Raw genomic sequence first — 6,000 nt, forward strand, 5'->3', positions numbered from 1 at the left:
CCAGGTGTGCTATCCCCGGAAATATCAAACACCGCTCTCTTCACTTCATCCGCATCCGGAGGTTCGCAGAGGGCCTCGAGCTGGGCTGAATGGGGAAGTGGCTGTATAAGAGTCGGGTCCATCTCGGCAAGGGCTGGGGCATCAGGAGGAAGGAGGTTTTTAAAGAAATCAACCGCAGAGCTTTTAATCTCCAAATCATCAGTAAGCTCAATCCCGTTCACTTGAATTTTATGGATGCGAAGCCTAACCGTTTTTTGCTTCACCCTGCTTTGGTAGAATCTAGTGTTTTTGTCTCCCTCCGCAAGCCATTTCATGGCTGCTTTTTGTCGCCAGAAATCCTCTTCCATCTTTAGGCATAGGATGTAGGTAGCAATAGCTTTGTTGATCGTCTTCCTATTTGTGGGCGAGGGATCAGCTTCAAAATTAGCTTGGGCTGTAGCAATCTCCCCCTCCATAATCTTAATGTTGGCGTGAATGTTGCCAAACACCTCTCTATTCCACCTCTTGAGGGTCTTCTTCACTTTGGCAAGTTTGATTTGGAGACCAAGAAGACCATGTACACCCGAGGGCTGATCCCACGCCTCCCGGACCAGATCCAAAAAACCTTCATGCCGTGTCCACATATTTTGAAATCGGAAGGCACTTCCCGTGGACGTGGTGTTCACCAATTCTTAACGAACAAGAACCGGCCCATGATCCGAGGACACCCGCGGCAGGTTTGTCACCCTAGAGGCCTCAAAAATCCTAGCCCACATCTCGCTGACCAAGACCCTATCCAACCTCTCGAAAAGCCCTTTCTTAGCCCAAGTGTATTCCGAGCCATCAAAGCCCGGGTCCAGAAGTCTGCAATCCTCAATAGTTTCCGCAAAGTCGACCATTTCGGCTTGACGGTTGGTATCGCTACCAGCCCTATATCCCGGGGTTAAAATGGTGTTGAAATCCCCCCCGATCATCCACGGAGATCCATCTAAGCTGTTTGAGAGTTCCCTCATTTTATCCCATAGCAAGTACCTTTCCACCCTAGCACACTTAGCATAGACGGCCGAGATGGCAATATGAGTAGCTAACCGAGGAGATGTAAATCGGCCATGCAGGATCTGCTCCGAGTCATCTTCGACAATAAAATCAGCCCCTTCTTTCACAAAAATCCAGATCTTTCCGTTGGTGTTGGAGCCTTTGAAGACCAGCCCCAAAGCCTTGGAGTATCGATCCGGATTGGGGGTTGTAAGCGGTTCCATTATTGCAAGAAAACCAATATTGTAATTGTTAATTATTCGTTTGAGGACGTTTTGGGTAGGCGCATTAGCGATTCCCCTAACGTTCCAAAACAGAAAATTGAGAGACATCATTAACAAGGTGAGTTCATACCCGGAGAGGAAGAAGTCCCCCCTTGGAAGTCAGCACCTTGGCATCCGTTACCCCCTTCAATGCGTGGGGGGGGGGGTGTCCATATTATCTTCGGTAATGGGATGCACTTCCCTATCCGATGCCCCACTCTCCCCACAGCCATCAGCATCAAATTCGCCAATTTCCATAAGAGAGTGGTATTGATTAGTGCTCATATAGCTTCTAAACGCCGATCCACCACGTCCCCCTTCCAGCGAGTGTCGTCCAGCCCCCCTCAAACCTCTTCGGCCATTAGAGGAAGATCCCCGCCCTGCATGGTTGCCGCCCCTTGAACTACTAGTAGAACCCCTCTCTTGCGAGATGTGGGCTAAGTCTAAGCTCCCAAAGGTTCCCGGGTTCTCACCCTTGTCTCACGCAGATGTTCATAAAAGAAAGTTGCATTCTCAATGAATTGAATGGTTGCCTAGGTATGGCCCAACTCATCCTTTTATACTGGAACAACCAATTCTACAACACAATTGGAAAATGAAGAATCAAATGTAAAGATCGACACAAGGAATTACGTGGTTTGATCCACAAACGGATCTACATCCACGGACGAAGGCGAGATGATTTTATTCCAGATACAACCAAAGAATTGATTACAATACACTCAATCAATCTAGCTCACTACTCAATCGGAGAAGATAACTCGATTGTGAAACTCTCAACTAGCAAGCAAAAGAATTACAGTGTATATTCCCTATCTACTCTCTCGAATCTTGGAGGAAGAAGAAAGGGGGAAATTTGCTGGATATGAACTGAACTGAATGAGCTGTGTAACTCACTCAAAATGGCCGACTACATAGTTGACTTGGGCCTTCTCAACTTGGGCCTGAGTTTCTTACTTTGGGCCGTTGTTGATCCAGCCGCACACAAACCCAAAAAATTCCACCTTGGCTGCATCCACCAAACCATCTCCACCTTCACCTATGCCTCCTCATCTCCGAGCAATCAAGTTAACCAAGTCCAAGCTATGCTTGAACTTAGTACTTGGCAATGGCTTAGTCAACATGTCAGTGCATTCTCTGAAGTGTGTACCTTCTTCACAACCACCATACCTCTGCTCACTTCATCCCTAACAAAATGAAGCTTGATATCTATGTGTTTACTCCTCTCATGAAAAGTTTGGTGTTTAGCTAGGCTAATGGCACTATTGTTATCACAAAGGATTGTCACTGAATCATGCACTACACCAAAATCACTCAATATCCCCTTCAACCACTTAGCTTCTTTCACTGCCTCTGTCAAAGAGATGTACTCTGCCTCTGTTGTGGAGAGTGCAACTACATGCTGAAGGTTGGACTTCCAACTTATGGCAGTACCATATAACTTGAAGATATAGGCAGATTGAGACTTTCTGCTATTAACATTTGCAGCATAGTCTGCATCACAGTACCCCATGAGTTCATTCTCACCATCCACTGTGCAAAACAACAACCCCAAATCTTGTGTACCTACCAGATACTTCATGATCCACTTCAACGCTTGCCAATGTGTACCACCCGGATCAGCCATGAATCTGCTGGTCAGACTTATGGCATGTGAGAGGTCAGGCCTGGTACAAAGCATCATGTACATAATACTCCCAACAATGCTTGCATAAGGGACCTTAGACATTAGTTTCCTCTCTTGGTCAGTGGCTGGCCTCTGACTTATTGATAGCTTGAAGTGTGGACTTGTTGGAGTTGACACTCTTCTAGAATCAATCATCTGGAACTTAATTAGCATTTTCTTGATGTAGCTATGCTGCATAAGCCACAACTTCTTTGCACCTCTGTCGCTGATAGTGTCCATCCCAAGAATCCTTTTTGAATTTCCCAAGTCTTTCATCTCAAAAGCTTCCTCCAGATCTTCCTTTATTTGTTTAACTTCTGTCTTGCTTGGCCCTTCCACAAGCATATCATCCACATAGAGCAATAAGTAAGCAACAACTTTGTTTCACTTGTACCTAATGTAAACACAATTGTCAAAAGCAGACTTTCTGAAACCCATCTTCTCCATCTGTCTATCAAATGGCAGGTACCATTGCCTACTACTTTGTTCAAGTCCATAGAGACTTCTCTTCAGGCAACAAACCTTATTCTTGAAGGAACTGGCAGCGGAAGCGCGTTCGAGGTTCATAATTTAATAATTAATCGAACAAATAAATCACATAATAATCAGATCAATTTAGCAGATTATTTAGACAAAATCTATTCGTGTACTCATAACTTGAATTAATCATGCTTTAAGTGTATTCAAACCTAAAACATGGTTTTCTACAGAGCAGAAATAATACCTAATTAATTCTCCAAAGAATTGATGATGGCTAGCAACTTCTGATACGCTAGCATTTTGCACTATTTAAGGCCATTTTGTGGCCCGTTTTTTATGTCAAAGTTGCATTACATGTCCATTATTTGCATATTTTATCTATTTTGGTATTTTGACATGTTTTGTGAGAAATGTGCATATTTGAGCCTAAAAAGGGAGTAAAAACGCGAAGCAGGAAATCTGGAGCTTCTCCGGCGACAGCCGCAACACTTCCGGTGACCGCCAGCGCTCAGCGGTGACAAAGAAACGCCCGGCGACCGCCGGCCAAGGTGCGGCGGCCCGCCACAAAAATGCGGCGCGCTACAGCTGTCTTCAAACTCAATTTTCTGGCGATCCAGAAGTCCGATCGGGGCGTTCTACACACCATTCTCTTCGTTTTGAAAAAAGCTTCAGGATGGTACAAGAATCACTTCAATCGGAGTTCTGTGGAGAGAGTTATGGCTGTTTTATTTGCTTTAGTTTTATGTTCCAATTGTTTTCACTCCAATCTATGTTTTTAGCTTATTCAATTATGTCTAACTAAATTTATAGGATTGTTTGGATGTGTTAGTAACTTTAATTGGTTTATACAATTCCTTTTTCTATTTAATATCCGTTTTATTTTTACTTTGTTTCTTCCCTAAGTAGTTTTGATTCTACATGATTGAGTGACACAATCTTGTATGATTTAATATAGCTTGCTTCATAACTGTGAGAGAGTTCTAGCGAGTTAGATTCACTTAGTAGACGCTACAATTAGCTTCCCTTAAAACGGCACTGTTAATTGAGAATGAGGACTTTTCAAGGGTCTTAGGAGCTTTTTGGAGTTACGTGTTGGGATTGACAACCCTAATGTTGTAATCAACGTTTGTATCGCATGAGCATAAGCTAGGTGACTCGTCTTTTCAAAGTATAAACTGTGCTAGGGTATTGTAGTTGGAATTTGTATAACCATAATTGTGAACGTACATCCCTAGAATTCTCTTATCTCTCATATTTTATCTTTGTGATTTAATTGCATTTAGTTGTTTGATTGCTTTTAATTGTTTTCAGTTTCCAAAGTTTTCATAATTCTCTTGTTTCTCTAGATATCTATCATGTATACTTGCAGGTATTTTTAGTGCTAATAAATAGTGCATCAACTTCTCCACGTGACGCTTTGAATACTAGACCACGGATCTTCTCTCTGGTTCTCGAACTGTACTCCAATATCAGTGTGGGCTGATCTTACCGGAATACTAGGACTTAAATAAAGAAGGCAGAAGAAATCCTTTTCCAATTTGAGGAAAATTTCGAACTCCTCTTACTAGAGGGGGACGAAAATTTTAGTAGTAAAAATTATGATTTCTGTCTCCTTTATTCTCCTATTTATATTAAGTTCGTTTTAGGCCCAGACAGGGATCTATGGAAGGTTTTGGATATGAGCTCATCCAATTTACTTTTTACTAATTAAATTGAACCCACAATTTAATATAAGCTTTAATTGAAACATTACTAGCAGCCACTACAAAAGTAATATTGAACTCCCCCCATCCAAATCCGAAATTATAAGTAATCCGGGTTTCCGTTTTAACTTTCATTTCCGCGCTTAAGATAAAAATGTCCATTACTTAATTAATGTCTGCTATGGACTTAATTAATTAATTTCTTATTAATTCCAAGAGTGGACTTAACATGAAACGCTTATTTATTATTCATAGAGTGATTAAACTCCAACTAGCTAGGTTCCGAATAATAAAACCTTGTTTCGCACTCCTCTTGAGGACATTATCAAATGAGACTCACCTCGCGCACAATTCAATATAATAGCAATCCTAGCACTGCTAGATATTAATCACCACTACCCAATATATCAGGATTATTAGGTTACGAAATACCCGCACCATTTGATAAGTCAAAGTAATGTATAATATATACCATATGCTCAATGCTAACCTACATTGATTAAGAAACAAATATTCATCAAGACCTCGCCTTTCAGTAGATAGCATAAGGACAAGTCTTCCTTTTAGATCCGTTCAGTGCTTTACCACACTAATGTCATCTTATTTCAGTAAGGCTTAGAAATATGCGGACTGACTTTGCAACCTTTCACGATGGATAGTCTAATTCCATCTAGGTCGTGAAATTCTTCTTTTTCTTTGTTTAGGACTGACCGTGTTACCTTATAGTGGACGCCGCCCATAACCGGTCTACTAAAACAAAGACTTAGACTTTGTTAAGTTAACTTATACATTTAAACATGCAATTAACATCCATTAAATGTAAAACATAACAACATTATGAAAAAAATAATTTGTTTTATTCCTTGGAAAATAA

The sequence above is a fragment of the Salvia hispanica genome, chromosome 5, assembly GCF_029641045.1.
Source record: "Salvia hispanica isolate PSC_SH4W2 chromosome 5, Shi_PSC_v1, whole genome shotgun sequence".
Taxonomy (NCBI): Eukaryota; Viridiplantae; Streptophyta; class Magnoliopsida; order Lamiales; family Lamiaceae; genus Salvia; species Salvia hispanica.